The 18,486-nt window shown below is 34.9% G+C and overlaps 1 pseudogene; it reads left to right on the forward strand.

Moving 5' to 3' along the window:
• Positions 1 to 5,511: 5,511 nt before the first annotated feature.
• Positions 5,512 to 6,454, forward strand: LOC105527338 (annotated as a pseudogene).
• The last annotated feature ends 12,032 nt before the right edge of the window (positions 6,455 to 18,486 follow it).

The following is an 18,486-nucleotide window of genomic DNA, read 5'->3' on the forward strand; positions in this document are numbered from 1 at the left end:
TATTTCTACCGGTTTAAAAGTCTACCTTTATACATAACTAAATGTTCACTTGTGCCTCTTCCTGTACTTTTAATTCTGTCTCAGAGACAAACACTGCCCTACTTTCTTTTTTTGAAATGCTGCCTTTTCCAGTCGTTTCATTAAAATTGATCATACAGTATGTAATATTCTGCATCTGGCTTCTTTCACTCAGCATATGTTGCATCCATGTTGTAGCACTTATTAGTAATTTTTCCTTTTTTGCCGAATAGTTTTAAGCCTATGGATATTTCACAATTTGTTCACCAGTTAATCAACTGATTGATATTTGGATTGTTTCAATTCTGGGCTATTGTGAATAATGTCGTTATGAACATTTGTATACATGTATATGCATGTATTGTGTGTACACAAGCTTTCATTTCTCTTTGGTAGAGTCCAAGGAGTAGAATTTCTGGATCATATGGTAAGTTTATATTTCAATTTTTAAGAAACTGTCAATCTGTTTTTCAAAGTGGCTGTATCATTTTACATTTCCACAAGCAATGTATTATGTGTCCAGTTTCTCCACATGCTTATCAACACTTGGTATTTTCTTTTCCTTCCTTCCTTCCCTTTCCTTCCCTTTCCTTCTTTCTTTTTTCTTTCTCTTTTTTTCTCTCTGTTTCTCATTTATAGACATTCTAGTGGGTGGATAATGGTATTTGATAGCAGTTTAAATTTTTATTTTTTAATTTTAATTTTATTTTCCTAATTCTCATCTTTTTATGGGCTTGTTAGTCATTTTTATATATGTTTTGGTGATATGTCTATTCAAATATTTGCCCATTTTTAATTGGATTGTTTGTCTCTTTGTTGAGTTGTAAGAGTTCTTTATATTTTTTGTGTACGAGTTTTTATGCAAATATTTTCTCCTAGTCTGTTTTCTGTATTCTTATTTTCTTAATGGTGACTTTTAAAATGTACCTTTTTTTTGTTTGAAGTAGATGTTGATCTTTCTTTAGTGGCTCACACTTTTTTTTTTTTTTTTTTGTTGGCTCACACTTTTAATATGGTATCTAATAATGTTTTGCCTAACTGAGGGTCATAAAATCTTCTCTGACTTTTTTTTCTAGAAGTTTCTGATTTTTAGCTCTTACATTTAGGTCTGTAATCCATTTTGAGCTAATTTTTCAGAACAGTGCTTGCTAAGAATCCAAGTTCTTTTTTTTGTTTTGTTTCTTTTTTTGTAGTGATATTTAATTGTTCTAGCACCATTTGTTGAAAAGTCTATCCTTTCATTTAATTGTCTTGACACCTTTGTCACAAATCAATTGGCTATAATGTACATGTTTAAATCTGGACTCTCCAACTTGTTCTTCTAATTTGTATGACTGTCCTCATGCTGTGTCTTAATTGCATTAGTTTAATGTTAAGTTTTGAATGCTGGTAGTGTAAGTACTCCAAGTTGTTTCTTCTGTTTCAAAATTGTAAGTCTTTTGCATTTCCATATAAATTGTAGAATGTCAATTTTTACAGTAAAAAAGATATTACATCAAATTTGTAGATTCACGAAGGGAAAACAGCCATGTCCATGCTATTGAGTCTTCTAATTAATTTACATGTGATGTCCCTCCACTTATTTACATCTTTTAAAATATCTCTCAGCAAAGCTTTGAAGTCATCAGTGTCTTAGTTGTGTGTTTTTTTGTAATTTTTTTTGACATTATACTTGCAGCAAGGATTATTGTCAAACTCTACTCACTAGGCCAAAGACCTTTGTCGTGTTAGTGAAAAATTTGCCCCTCACATAGCATACTACCTATACTTGCAAGTTTATCAGTTAGTTAGGGCACCAACTCCAAGCTCCAACAATGTGCAATCTCCATCTGTTTTAACATATTTTATTATTTCTGCATCAAGAATAGCATGTTGTATAAAGGTCTTTGTAAATATTTTAATATTTTTGTAAAACTGGCTTAATTTCCATTTCTTTATAGGAAATCCATATTTTCTGCCTGAAAGCTTGTAATTTTTAAAAAACTTATTTAAGTCAAATATTGTACACGTGTTCTCATCTTCTTGATTTTACCTGGAATGCAGTGAGATTTTTCATCCTCAGTACACTGTAGTCTTTCCTTTGGAACAGTCATTTTTATTCTATTTATTTTTGTTTACTGTACCTGAAACCCTAGTTATTTGTATATTGGCTTTTCATTTTGTGCCATTCCCAAATTCGATTTTCTCATTATTTTATTTTCACTGTATTTTTTCTATGCATTATGAGAGAATTTTTCAAATGCATTCTCCAAATTGAACTAAGTTAATTACTGTCCCTCGACTCTGGTTTTTGATTATGTCCAATGTGTACTTTAATTCTATTTTTTAGTATTGTATTATTTTGACATTTTTCCAATGTGTTCTTTGTGTTTCCATAACGCTATACGATATTACCTACATTACCTTAAGGATGTTTTCTTGTTAATTCTGCAGAAGTTTTTACCTTTGTGATACTGATAACTGAGTCATTGTGATGTGATAGGCAATACGCTACGTGGTTTACAGACATTATTACATTTCTTCATATATGCTCATGCTCTGGATTTTTCAGATGTTGTTCCTTTATTAATGAAATATTTTAAAGATTCATGCTAGTATTTCTTTTTTCTTTATATACTCTCTAGTGCAAAACAAGATCTCTTCAGTTTTTATTTTTTTTCTTAAAATCTATGTATGGGGCTTGCTCATGGTTGCTGTCCCACTAAGCATTATAATATGGAATGCAGTTTCTGGTATAATTCCCGATTTCTAGCAGCCTGCAGATAACATTCAACCAACACTGTATATTTCTTTGCAGGCTTAAAATCATAGGGGAAATTGTAAAACTAAATTCCCAAAATGTGCTGTTTTATTTCATTCTCTTCTGTACATGGGCTAATACTAATTTCAAAATTCAATGTATCTCCACCAATGCTACGCTTTATAGCCACCCTTTTGACTATTTTTCTTGAGATGAGACATCTGATACAAAAATAAAGTCCTTGTTACTTTATCATTAAGCATCCTATAAAAATAAATGTCTGGTCCCCAACTTTTTATGTTGGTACAGACTCTGCATTCCTTACTATGGACTATGGATGTGTATTAAATGTGGGCCTATATTTTGACTTCATATCTGTCCACATCCATCTCCACTTTCCTCAGTTCAGAGAAGTTAACCATTCCAAAATTTTCTGGATTTAGAATATCCATCAGTTGTAGTATCAGTGCTGCTTGTGTTTGTGTCTTTTTTTCTTCATTTGTAATGAAAATTTAATAGAAAGTTGGGAGAGACTCTTTCAGATAGTGCAGATTAAAATCACTTTAAAATGCACATCTACTTTACATCTCAGAAAAAACTGACAGCAACGTGGTGTGTGAACTAGAAAGAGTCCAATAAAGACAGAAATTGGTGATCAACCGATGAAAGGTGAGAGTATATGCAGATTTCTGAATTAGCCAATTTCATATATGAAGCTACCATAGATTTATAAATCTGCAGAGCTACAGAGCTATCATGGAGCTATTAATCAAAGTGGGGGAAATAGGATATACAAGTTGTGGTTCTGTGAAGAAGACTAAATTTAGATGCAATCATATTGTGTTTGAACTTGCTTTGAGATATTTAAGGTGAAAGAATCAACTAGTTAGACATGTGGCTCTAATATTCAGGAGATTAGTCTGGGAAGAAGATAAAAGCTTTAAAGTAGAAAAGTGAATATATAAAATCCATTGTCCACAGAATGCCTATGTAGTTGAAAGTACACAGAAATAGACAATGTGTTTGGAGAAATAGTCAAACTAATTTTCATCTACAACTCTAAGTACTTGTCAACTAGATGATAAAATTTGTGTAAAAATGGGCATACTTAATGAGAATAAACTTGAATGGTTTGTAAAACTAGTAGAAATCATAAAAACTTAAAAGTATATTTTGAGTAATACTTTGATTTTATAATGAATACGTCATTTCCACAATGGATTAATTTGATTTATAGTATCCAATATTATCTTAAGTATTTACTATTTGCAAAAAATGAGTTTCAGTAATCTAATTACATATCATATAACACATGGAGAATCCTGAAATAAATTGTTTTAAGTCTGAACAATACAAATTTTAAATAATCAGAAATATTCAAATACAGATATCTGTCCCACATTTTCTTTATTTATTAAGAAGTAAATATTAACTGAAGCAGGATTATGTCATAATTATCATCATTATTAGACAGTGTAGTAAGGTTGTTAATAGCACAGGCTCTAGTATCTTTTTGTTTCTCTGATGGATTTCCAATATCGTATATTTCACTTTTTATGAACTTTGGCAATGTATCCAAACTTTCAAACTTGTTTATGCATCTGTCAAAAAAAAAAAAAAAAAAAACAGAAAAAACCTCTCTTTTAGGTTTGTCATAAGACTCAAATGAAATAGTCTATGTAAAATAATTAGAGCAAAGTATGGAAATGGTCTTATCATTAACACAATACGATATACCTGAGTAATCCTATAAGAGAACAAAGATCAGATTAAAGACCAGGGCATACATGTTACAAAAGAAGCTTATTATTTGTCTCACTGATTTTTATCAAAACAGAAGCAGGTTTTATAATCATAAACAGGGCAGCATTTTAATGTTACAAACTAAGAAGAATATCAAGCTTCAGGTTCATAGGAACTGAAACATCTCTCTCCTATTAAACATATATAATGAGGCAAGATGAATGGGCATTACCTGGGGTGAATTCTTAGGTAAATGTAGTTACTGAAAAGAGATGTTTTCCTGCTTACTAAATGGAGTAAATGAAATTTGGTATCTAAGTTAATAATTCTAAAATTCCAAATCACAATTAGTCAATTATTTTTTTATACCAAGGCCTAATCACAGTTAAATAGAATATTTCAGGAAGAGCAAATAAAGGTAAATCAACTAACAAATGCATACTAAATATCTATTATGAGCAAGCAACTCCACTAAACAAGGATTAGCCCCAAATACCCCTTATTCTCATAATCCAGCTGAAGGATGAAAAATTTAATCAAAATCATGAGAGTACAAGATAGTAAGAGGTAAACATCGAATAAATGTATTTAAATAAATTGAAGTTAAATTGAAATTAATTAAATATCTTAGTTCAGAGATTAATCTCACAGACAAAATAGTGAATGAAAGAAGCTAAACACAAACAGTATGTAATACATGATTCATTTATATAAAAATCAAGTATAGGGAGAGATAATTATGGTAATAAAATTCAGAATAATGGTTACTATTTGAGAGGACACTGATGAGGATGTGGCATTAAGAGGCCTTCTGGGTTGCTGATAATGTTCAATAAATTGATCTTGGACGTTGTTACACAGGTAGAGGTGGATGTAAAACTTCCTTGAGCTGTACTCTAAAGCTTTATGCATTTTACTGAATGTATATTAAACTTCAACTAAAATAATTTAAAAATTCTAAATTTAGGAAGTCAAGATCCTACAAGAGAATTCTGCTCCAAAAGGCCGTAATGCCAATCTTCCATAATTCCACTTCCCCTACTTTCCTCTTGACGGCAGTCTCTGGACTTGAATGGGCCCATATCTGCATCTCCATTCCCCATCTGCTGCCTCTATTTAACTGCCCTTTCTGGGAATACCCTGATCCTTTTCGTCATTCTCACTGAGCCAACCCTCCAAGAGCTCATGTACTATTTCCCCATGTTGTCCACCACTGACATTGGCTTATGCATCTCTACACTGGTGACAGTGCTGGGAATATTCTGGCTCAATGCTCGGTAGATTAGCTTTAACACTTGTTTATCACAGATGTTCTTCATTCACCTCTTCACTTTCATGGAATCTTCAGTGCTCCAGGCTATGGCCTTTGATCATTTTGTGGCCACTTCTAACCCCTTAATATATGCCATCATTCTAACTCATGCAAGAATTGCACAGATTGGTTTGGCAGTCATTACGAGGGAGACTGTCATTTCGACACCACTAATCCTACTTTTTAAGTGACTGTCATTCTGCCGCAGCCACGTGCTCCGCCACTCCTACTGTTTCCACCCTAATGTGAAGAAACTCTCATGTTCAGACACAAAGATCAACAGTGCATTAGGATTAACTGCAATCATCTCTACTGCCTGAGTGAACTCCATCTTTATCTTGCTCGCCTATCTGCTGATCATTCGCTCAGTTCTCAGCATTGCATCCTCAGAGGAGAGGAAGAAGGCCTTCAGCACCTGCATTTCTCATATCACTGCTGTTGGAATATTCTACATCCCTTTGATCAGCCTGTCCTTTGTTCACAGATTTGGAAAACATGCCCCACCCTATGTGCCCACCCTCATTGCTAACATATACTTGCTCATCCTCCCTGTGATGAATCTCATCATCTACAGTGTGAAAACAAAGCAGATTCAGAAAGCTGTGCTCAAATTTGTATGTTCGAAGGGAATTCATATTTAACATGTACTACTCCTATAAAGACTTATTTCAAAGTCTAGAAAATTTACCACAAATTGGAGTTACAAATCCATGCATGCAATTTTAGGGTTGAGTAAAACTAAATGCCATCCAATTCAGATGTCTCCAGAATGTGATCATCATTGCTAAGCAATCTCTTTTCTACCATCAAAATACTAATTCAGATTCTCACTATCTTAGTTACCTTGTTCCAGTAGATCACTAACTGAATTAATGTTTCTATGCTGTTTCTGCTCAATGACCACATGATTCACTTTGAATTAAGATTCCAAATATCCAGCCCTAAGAACATTTTAAAAAGAAACAAATAAATATATATATTTTATTTTTATTTCACATGCACCAACTAAATGAAACAGCAAATCCTGTCTATGGTAATTTCCTCCACAATTCAGGCTTAACTTTTCTTTAAAGTTTCATTCACTTTTTTCTCTTTTCCCATACTCTGCAGTCTAAAAATGCCAGTCTGCTTACGACTTCTTCAGATGTATGCAGTTTTTTCATGGTGGGCTTTACTGTTGACTCCATTTCAACTTTAACACCCACTTCACCTTGAAGTTCTACTTATGTTTCAAGGCTCATCTTTAAATATCTTCCTCATTAAATATTTTATGATCGCTCCAGTGATATTTATTCTCTCCTCATAATTTTCTTTCATATTGCTTTACTCATATCAGTTTTACTTTTATATGTGTGCACACTTATGTGTATATTATTATAGCTTTCACAAGACTGTACATTTCCTAAATAAAAAGTCTTGATTTTATTTGAAGACTTTGCAATACTCAGCAGAATACCTTTCACATAGTAGATACTTATTGATAGTTGTTGAATTGAACTATACATAAAAATCTATCAAATAATCTATCTAAACAATTCCAGTGATAACTCCTTTGATTCAATATTTGACATGTGTAACACAAGAAATTTCTCTTTCAACTGAGTAAAATTTTTCTGCCTATATTATCTAGTAATTGATCATAGTTCTAACTTTCCAAACTGTATAGTTGAATGGCTATTTTGGAACTTTAGGTCTCAGAAAGTTGTCCCCGTTTGGTCCCACATCCAATAAATCTGTATTTCTTGTCTATTCTTTTAAAAAAATAGATTTAGGGGGCAGAGATTTGTTACATGGATATATTGCATAGTGGTGAAGTCTGGGCTTTTAGTATAGGCATCATCCGAATAGAGTGCATTATACCCATTAAATCATTTCTCCTCCCATATCCCACTTCCACCCTCCTACCCTTCCATTGTTATCAATAGCTATCAATGTCTATTATTCCACTCTAAATGGCCATATATGCATATTATTTAGCCCCTACTTATAAGTGAGAATATGCAGTATTTTACTTTCTGTTTCTGAGTTATTTCATTTAAGATAATGTCCTCTAGTTCCATCTATGTTACTGCAAAAGACATCACTTTATTCTTGGGATTGAGTATGATTCCATGGTATATACTGACCACATTTTCTTTATCCAGTCATCCAGTAGTGGACACTTAGATTGATTCCCTATTTTTGCTATTGTGAAGAGTACTGTAATAAACACATGAATACAGGTTTTAAAAATATATAATAATTTATTTTCCTTTGGGAAACTACTCAATAGTGGAATTGGCATCTCAAATAGTAGTTCAACTTTTAGTTCCTTGAGAAATCTCCATGTAGTTTTCCATGGAGTACTGGTAATTACATTCCCACCAACAGTGTGTAAATGTTCTCTTTTCTCCACATCCTCACAAACATCTGTTATTTTTTGACATTTTAATAATAACCCTTCTGATAGGTATCTCATTGTGGTTTTAATCTGCACTTCTCTGATGATTAGTGGTGTTGAGCAATTTTCATAAGCTTGTTGGCCATTTGTATGTCTTCTGTAGAAAACTGTCTGTTAATGTCCTTTGCCCACTTTTTAATAGTTATTTGTTATTTGTTGTTGTTGAGATGTTTGAATTCCTTGTAGATTCTAAATATTAGTCATTTGTTAGATGCACAACTGGTAAATATTTTATCCCCTTCTGCAAGTTATCTGTTCACTCTGTTGATTAATTTCTTTTGCTGGGCAGAAGCTTCATAGTTTAATTAAGTCCACTTTATCTATTTTTGTTTCTGTTGCATTTGCTTTTGAGGTCTTAGTCATGAACTCCTTGCCAAGGCAAATGTCTATAAAAGTTTTTTCTAGCTTTTCCTCTAGTATTTTTAAAACTTCAGGTCTTACATTGGAGTCTTTATTCCATCTTGAGTTAAATTTTGTATATGGTGAGAGATGGGGATCCAGGTTCTTTCTGCATATGGCAATCCAATTTTCTCAGCACCATTTATTTAATAGGGTTTCTGTCCTTTCCCCAGTGTATGTTTTTGTCAACACTGTCACAGATCAACCAGCTATAGATATGTGGCTTTATTTCTGGGTTCTCTACTCTGTTTCATTGGTCAATGTGTCTATTTTTATACCACTACTGTGCTCTTTTGCTTACTATAGCCTTGTAGTGCAATTTCAAGTCAAGTAATGTGATGCATACAGCTTTGTTCTTTTTGCTTAGGATTCTTTTGGCTATTCAGGCTTCTTTTTTATAAGAATTTTATATTTTTTTAATTCTGTGGAAAAATGACTTTGGTAATTTGTTAGGGTATTACATTGAATCTGCAGATTGTTTTGGCAGTATGGTCATTTTAACAATACCAACTTTCAGATCCATGATCATGGGATATTTTTCCATTTGTTTGTATCATCTACATTTTTTTCTCAGCATTTTGTAGTTTTCCTTGTAGAGATCCTTCACCTCCTTGACTAAATGAATTCCTAAGTATTCTTTATAGCTATTATAAATGAAGTTGAGTTCTTATTTGGTTCTCAGCTAGATAGCTATTGTCATTTAGAAATGCTACTGATTTTTGTATGTTGATTTTGTATCCTGAAACTTTACTGAATGTATTTATCAAATCTAGGAGTCTTTCGGTGGAGTCTTCAGAATTTTCTAGGTATACGATCATATCATCAGCAAATAGAGATAATTTGATTTCCTCTTTTCCAATTTTGATACGTTTCCTTTTTGCTCTTGCCTGACTGCTCTGACTAGAACTTCCAGTACCATTTTGAATAAAAGTGGTGAAAGTAGGCATCCTTGTCTTGTTTCAGTTCTTAGAGAAAATGTTTTCAACTTTTTCCCATTCAATATGATGTTGGCTGCCAGTTTGTCATACGAGGCTTTTATCATTTTCAGATATTTCCTTCTATTCCTAGTTTCTTGAGGGTTTTTATCATGAACTCATGCTGAATTTTATCAATTGCTTATTCTGCAACTATTGCCATGATCATATGAGTTTTTTTAAAAAAATCTGCTTATGTGGTGAATCATACTCATTGATTTGCCTATGTTGTGACATCCTTGAATCTGTGGAATAAAACCCACTTCATTGTTGGGTTTTTTTTTTTTTTGATGTGCTGTTTGATTCAGTTCGCTAGTATTTTATTAAGAATTTTTGCATCTATATTCATCAGGGATATTTATCTGTAGTTTTATTTTCATGTGTGTCCATGCGTGGCTTTGGTATTGGTGATACAGTCTGCATAAAATGAGTTAGGGATAATTCCCCCCTCATTGATGTTTTGGAACAGTTTTAGTTGGATTGGTACCAACTCTTCCTTCTATGTCTGGTAGAATTTGGCTATTAATCCATCTGGTTCTGTATTTTTCTTATTCAGGAGATTTCTATTACTGAGTCAATATTACTAATCAATATTAGTCTGTTCAGGTTTTCTGTTTCTTTCTGGTTCAATCTTTGGAGGTTGTATTTCCAGGAATGTATTCATTTCCTTTACGTTTTCTAGTTTGTGAGTGTAGAGTTGCTCATAGTAGTTTGTGATGATCTTTTGTATTTCTAAGGTATCAATTTCTTCTCTTCTTTCATTGGTTAATCTAGCTAGTTGTCTATGACTTTTTTTTTGTTTTTTCAAAGAACCAACTTTTCATTTTGTTGATTCTTTGTATTGTTCTTTTGGTATCAGTTCTGTTTAGTTCTGCTCAGATCTTTGTAATTTATTTTCTCCTGCTAGCTTTGGTTCCATTTGTTCTTGTTTTTCTAGTTTCTTGATGTATGATGTTAGGTTAACTTGTGATCTTTCTATTCTTTTGATGCAGGCATTGAATGCTATAAAACTCTCTCTCAGTACTGTTTTTGCTGTATGCCGGAGGTTTTCTTATGTTGCCTATTTTAACATCAAAATATCTTATCTTCACTTTTGGACTCAGTTTAAGCATCAAAATCCTTTACCTAAATCATAGTTTCCTTAGAGTTCTCTAGGTCTCCAATCTTACCTTTTCCCTCCTTCTGCTTTCCATAAAACATAAAGACCTCTTTAAAAGGTTTTTAATGGAATATTAATATACAAAAAAAGTTCTCATTAATAAAATATATTTTAGAAAAGGCCAAAATCTTCCTTGCTATATTCCCTCAAACCCAGTCTCTTTCTGACTTCTCCACAGAGGTAACCATTGTACAGTTTTGATTTTTATCATTTCTTTTTATATTTATATACATAAATATGGAAAAATAAAATTTAAAACTAATTTTATCCTTTGTATTTCATATAGTAACACAGATTCTTAAGGACACTTTTCCTGTTTTTTAAATACTGTATAAAACCAACTAAAGAAACTTGCTCATTATCCAGAATTCCTATGGATCTCACTGTCCCTTCATATTTTCTGTTCAACACTTTCCAAGTTATTAGCCCTCTGTGGTTTCAAACCCCACTGGCTAATTCTCTACACCTCTATCATATCTATTTGGTAAGCTCATTCTGACTGCTACTTCGTTTAGACATAGAAATGCTGTGGAATGCTATATCTAAGCATTACTTCCTCAGGGTCCACTTGCATCAACCACAATCACTAAGAACCCTACCACAATTACTCTAGCTTATTGCCAGAATCAATGACCTGGAATTTGGCAGTCTGACTCACCCTGCCCTACTTCAAACATTCCGATTTTTACAAATAAGGATAAAATGTGGCACATTTTACAACACCAAACATCCAGCTCAAAGTTCTGTGGCCTTAAGAACTGAGACCAAGAACATGATTATTCCAATATATAGTTTTTTTGTTTTGTTTTGGTTTTGTTTTTGTTTTGTGACAGAGTCTTACTCTTGTCACCCAGGCTGGAGTGCAATGGCACAGTCTCAGCTCACTGCAACTTCCACCTCCCGAGTTCAAGCAATTCTCCTGCCTCTGTCTCCCGAGTAACTGGGATTACAGGTGCGCACCACCACGCCCAGCTAATTTTTCTATTTTTAGCAGAGATGTGGTTTCGCCATGTTGGCCAGGTTGGTCTCAAACTCCTGACCTCGTGATCCCCTACCGGCCTCCCGAAGTACTGGGATTGCAGGTGTGAGCCACCACGCCTGGCCCCAATTTATATTCTTATTCATCTTGTAACAACAACATGTATTTAGCATCTACTGTAAATCAAGTAGTGAGATGCGTATTGAGAATATAAACATGAACAAGACTAGCTTCTTGCCTTAAGAGTACTTAATGCCTAGTGAGGAACATAATTTGCAAAGATATAATTTAAAAAATATTTACTATATAGATTTACCTTCTTTCAAGAAACCTCAATAAAGAACACAAATATTAGATGATTCCTATTACAAGAACTTTAACCAGTAATTCTACTTTACTGCGACCATGGTATAAAATCAAAAACTACTTCACACAGAAATAGGAAGAAAGAACACTAAAAGGATAGAAACCACTAAAAGTGAGAATTAATAATGTGAGAAAATACTTGAAATAATAATGCAAGTCAATGGTAACATAAGATTGACTATGAAAATTTAAATTGACATTCAATTGATAATGGCATCACTTGTCTATGAAGTGTTTTCCAAAGGTTAATCCATAGTCTGAATACATAACAACTATAGTACAAGGCCAAACACATAACTATTGCTTGAGGATCTTGTTAAAAATTTAGAATCCTGATACATCTCTACCAGGGAATATTATTTGGCATTAAAATTAGCCCCTCGTGTCCATGTTTTTCCAACTATACTTGGAATTTAGGTCTCAGTCTAGACACCATTATTTGCTGGAAACCATTCCTTACTCCCCAAAATGAGGTTGTTGCCCTCTTTATGTGCTGTGGTAGCATTCCAAATTTACTATCCATGCTATAATTCCACTATACTTGCCTTTGTCCTCTAGTCAACTACTGATGATGAGGTCAGGGACTTTGTTGTTATTAACACTTAATTTCCTATGCCTTGTCCACAGTAGATGTGCAGTACCTATTTGCTGAATTACTGAATATATCTGTCTGATTTTCAGTACTGTGCTTGGATTAAAGTGACTGTTTTGTCACGTAGCATTGGAAACTCACCACTGCTCCATTTCCTGCTCATGCTGTGCATTACAGCAGGGTTTCTTACAAGTGCTATCTCACAGGCTCCCTCTTGCTGGTTCTAGATTTGTCCTCTGTATGGCACACAGATCAAATGTATTTTCCAGTAAAGCAACTTTCAGCCATTTGAACATAGCCATATATTTGTTCTTAGTCTTCTCTTTTTCTGGCTAATTATACATTTTGTAACTTCCAAGTGTCCCTTTTTTCTTTGTGCATCATTATTATACTTTCTTTTTCTTGTTGTTTTTGGTTTGTTGTTGTTTTAATTTTTATTTTACTTTAACTTCCAGGACACATGTGCAGAACTGCAGGTTTGTCACATAGGTGGTTTGCTGCACCTACTGACCCATCCTCTAAGTTCCCTCCCCTCCTCCACTGCCCCCAACATGCCCTCGTGTGTGTTGTTCTCCTCCCCGTGTCCATGTTCTCATTGTTCACCTCCCACTTACGAGTGAGAACATGTGGTGTTTGGTGTTCTGTATTAATATTAGTTTTCTGTTGTCTGTTTTCTGTATTCTGTATTAGTTTGCTGAGGATGATGGCTTCCAGCTTCATCCATGTCCTTCAAGGACATGATCTCATTCCTTTTTATGACTGCATAGTATGCATGGTATACGTGTACCATATTTTCTTTATCCAGTATACCACTGATGGGCATTTAGTGTGGTTCCGTGACTTTGCTATTGTAAACAGTGCTGCAATAAATGTACATGCACATGTGTCTCTATAGTAGAATCATTTATGTTCCTTTAAGTAAATACCCAGTAATGGGATTGCTGGGTCAAATGGTATTGCTGGTTCTAGATCCTTGAGATCTCAGAAATAACATCACACATCTACAACTATTTGCTCTTTCACAAACCTGACAAAAACAAGCAATTGGAAAAGGATCCCTTTTTCAATAAATGGTGCTGGGAAAACTGGCTAGCTACATGCAGAAAACTGAAACTGGACCCTTTCCTTACACCTTATACAAAAATTAACTGGCGATGGATTAAAGACTTAGATATAAAACCTAAAACAATAACATCCCTAGAAGAAAACCTAGGCAATACCATTCAAGACAGGCATAAGGAAAAACTTCATGATGAAAATGCCAAAAGCAATTGCAGCAAAAGCTAATATTGTCCTTTCAATACACTTCGGCAAGAACAAGACTAATAAAATCAATGCTTTTAGGCCACTGAAATACCATGTAATAAAATTAATGTCGTTCCGTGGAAGAGACTAAAATGTCTCTAAGGTACTTTCCAGTTATAAAATTCTAGGACTCTACATGACTCTAAAACAGTATGAATTAAGATATTTAAATTCAGTGTTCCAGGTTGACTTAGAGGAGATGTCCAAAGCCAAAATATAATTTCTTTTTTTTTTAGAAGACTAAGAACAAACATATGGCTATGTTCAAATGGCTGAATGTAGCTTTACTGGAAAATAACTACATTTGATCTGTGTGCCATACAGAGGACAAACCTAGAACCAGCAAGAGGGAGCCTGTGAGATAGCACTTGTAAGAAACCCTGCTGTAATGCACAGCATGAGCCAGAAATGGAGCAGTGGTGAGTTTCCAATGCTACGTGACAAAACAGTCACTTTAATCCAAGCACAGTACTGAAAATCAGACAGATATATTCAGTAATTCAGCAAATAGGTACTGTACATCTACTGTGGACAAGGCACAGAGTCTCACTCTTGTTGCCCAAGCTAGAGTGCAATGGCGCAATCTCGGCTCACTGAAACCTCTGCTTCCAGGGATCAAGCGATTCTCCTGCCTCAGCCTCCTGAGCAGCTGGGATTACAGGCGCCCGCCATCATGCCCAGCTAATTTTTTGTATTTTTAGTAGAGACAAGGTTTCACTATGTTGGCCAGATTGGTCTCGAACTCCTGACCTCGTGATCCTTCTGCCTCGGCCTCCGAAAGTGCTGGGATTATAGACATGAGCCACCGCCCCCAGCCCCAAAATATTATTTCTTTGTGTGTTCTCCTGCTGTGACTTTCCTGCCTATGACCACTGGTTTTTAATATTAACTTTCTTGGTCATTTATTTTATTTAAATTTCTATTGATGATTCTAGCCATAAGTGCATTATTTTTTATTATAATGTTATTCTTCTAATATGTATAACTGTTAAAATGTTCTTCTAAAATTATCTGATGAATAAGGATCTTATTTTTATTTTTTATATTAATTTTGAAATGATGTCAGGAAACTGAATGATAAACTGATTTTATTTTAGTTAACATACTCTTCCGTCAATTATGCAGTTAATGGAACAAGAATCACTTCATAATCAGTAATTATAATTCCATACCCATTACAATCCATACCTGAAATTTTCTATATGAGACTTTTTCCATATTTCATATATTTAGGATATTAAGTAATGCCCATAAGCTTATCGTTGTGACATTTTTAACTGCAATTACATTGAATAAAAAAATGGAGATTATCAAATTCAACCTTTCATACTATTAATATTAAATGTCAAGACCAAAGACATATAGCTATTTTGTGGCTGATTCAAAACTGAGCAGCCTTTGATGAAAAATATGCCAGGTTCTCAGCAGCCTATAAGAGCAGGAGTAACTGCTGAGACTGGACAGCAGTAGTAGCTAGAGACAAAAAAAAAAAAAAGTAGTCAACAATACAACATGCAGTCCCAAGAGGTATCATAAAGTAAGATTTGGAGATAGCATGTTTCACTATTGAAGGAGGTAAAATTGTGTGGCTATAACACAGTTGTGTGAGTGTATTCTCCATATCAGTGGTTGGAGTCATCATAGTTCTGAATGTCCATGAATGACCAGTGGGATTCTAGCCAATGCCTAGGTCTATGAGAAAATTGCCCAATCTTCTTGCGGTCAAGAAGAACAAAACATTAATATTCAAAGCACTACCAGACTGGCTTAGTGAGGGTCTTAACAAGATTTTCCAGCACTAAGGGTCCCAGATGACAAGAGTAAAGTCAACATGGAAAAGAAGAAAGGAAAGAGAAGAAAATTCACCTAGGACCACACCTGCATAGCAATAAGACTCATTTCAGATGCTACTTCCTGGTGGAGTTAAAAGCTCACGTGTTATTTACATTGATGAAGATAGACTTCGAAAGGATACTGTCCTGAGTCTTGTATGTAAACCAAGGGTGGCAATAATTGCAACAATATTAGGCTAGAAAGAGAAGTGTCTGGTATCAGGTCTCTGCATATCTAGTTCACTCCTATCCCTGAAGCTTAATACAGTTGGCTTTTAAAAGACTAATTGCTAAAGGTGGTGTTACAGATAATTTTCTTCAACAGTTATATACCAACTCAGCTATAGTGACAACAGATACGAAAATCAAGAATCAAGATCAGAAGTGTAAACCTAGACTAGAAACAACTCTAGCAAGGTAGGGGCAAAATCCATTGACCAAGAAATAGCAAATGGGTTATTTTGACTTGTATAGAATTATTTCTTTATATAAAATTATTTTCTCAAAAGATTACATACATATAATGTATGAAAAAGTTCCATGATAATAGAGGTTTTTTTTCTTAAGGCAGGTTAATTTAATTTTATAGAAGGAATACTTTCAAAACTTCAAATGACATAATTAGAGAAAAAAGTGGCAAAAAAACCGAACAGATGAATACTGACTATAACTTACTCCCAACACAAAAGACTATTTATTTCTGTAATTATTGACCGAAGCCTGACAATTCCATGATTAGATGAGGCAACAGCCAAGTTCCTTTTTACATGTATTACTGTTTCAAAACAATCTTAGTGGCAGAATTCTGACTATTGAGATGAGAACTGCTCATAAAATCTGGAAGATTTTTTCTTTATCACAAGGTCCTGTAGATGGACAAATTTAAACATCAGATGAAAACACCCCTTAAGCTGATAGAACTGCACTTTTCTGGTTGATGACGTATTTTCTCACGGTGGCAGTCTTAACCAGTAAGAATCTGCAAAACCACATTATGAATGAGAAGCAAAATAAGGTGCTTCATGTCCACCTGCCTCCTCAGGCTAGCCTCTAATGGCCCACACCTGCACCGAACTGCCCAGCTTTCTTGTCTTCATTTGTCTTGATTTTCTTTCCTTGCAAAGAAAGCAAATTGCAAAAGCAGACACAGGAAGGGAGGCAGCACGAGAGAAGAAAGAAGGAAAGGTGGTAAACATGAGTGCTCCTCGGACAGATACCAAAGCAGGAGCTGAATTTGTTTCTTGTGGGGCATCAGTGGAATTCTTGTTTTAAAAAAACCCAGCCAGGCTTAGTGGCTTACACCTGTAGTCCTAATACTTGAGAGGCTGAGGCAGGAGCATCACTTGAGGACAGGAGTTTGAGTCTCCAGGAAAAGCAAACAAACGAAAAATAATGGGGCGTGGTGGCTTGAGCCTGTAATCCTAGCCACTTAGGAAGCTGAGACAAGAGGAGTTTGAGCAAGCAGTGAGTCATGATTGCACCCTGCAGCAGAGTTTTTAAACAAATATTCACATACATGTATATTTTTATTAAATAATAAATCTTACTTTTAAAAATGAATACCACTTCGAATTACCGAATTAATTTATGGTATTTTCAAATTACTTTTGATCTCTTTGTGTGGACCGTACAAAGAAAGGGAGAAAGAAACTGACTAGGGTCAAAGTGAAAGGGGACCAAAAGTACCCCTGGGTTTTGTGTGTGTGTGTGTGTGTGTGTGTTTGTTTGTTTGTGTGTTTTTTGAGACAGTTGTACTCTTGTTGCCCAGGCTGGAGTGCAATGGTGCGATCTCGGCTCACTGCAAGCTCCGCCTCCTGGGTTCAAGCCATTCTCCTGCCTCAACCTCCAAGTAGCTGGGATTATAGGCATGTGCCACCACGCCTGGCTAATTTTGTATTTTTAGTAGAGACGGAGTTTCTCCATGTTGGTCAGGCTGGTCTCAAACTCCCGACCTCAGGTGATCCACCCGCCTTGGCCTCCCAAAGTGCTGGGATTACAGGCGTGAGCCACAGCACCCGGCCACCCCTGGCTTTAAAAAAAACAAGAGGTGCTATTCTCTGTTGTGAATCAGGAAACAAGAATCATGAAGAGGAAGTTCAGCTCAGCAGGGAAAAAAATATTAAAACTGGGAAGTAGAAAGGAGACGTTAAAATCCTAAAAATAATCTCCAATTTGATTTATCTGACTACAGTTAGTAGAAATCATAACAAAACTGATGAATGGTTTTATCATTTCTCATTCTAGGACATTTATTGCAACAGAATTATTCTTCCATAGTAATCATGTCGTCTTTTCTTTTTTTTGTGAGACGGAGTCTCGCTCTGTCGCCCAGGCTGGAGTGCAGTGGCCAGATCTCAGCTCCCTGCAAGTTCCGGCTCCCGGATTTACGCGATTCTCCTGCCTCAGCCTCCCGAGTAGCTGGGACTACAGGCGCCCGCTAGCCACCTCGCTAGTTCTTTCTTTCTTTCTTTCTTTCTTTCTTTCTTTCTTTCTTTCTTTCTCTCTCTCTCTCTCTCTTTCTTTCTTTCTTTCTTCCTTTTTCTTCTTGTTGTTGAGATGGAGTCTTGCTCTGTCACCCAGGCTGGAGTGCAGTGGTGCAATCTTGGCTCACTGCAACCTCTGCCTCC

This window comes from Colobus angolensis, unplaced genomic scaffold, assembly GCF_000951035.1.
Source record: "Colobus angolensis palliatus isolate OR3802 unplaced genomic scaffold, Cang.pa_1.0 Scaffold616, whole genome shotgun sequence".
Classification (NCBI taxonomy): Eukaryota; Metazoa; Chordata; class Mammalia; order Primates; family Cercopithecidae; genus Colobus; species Colobus angolensis.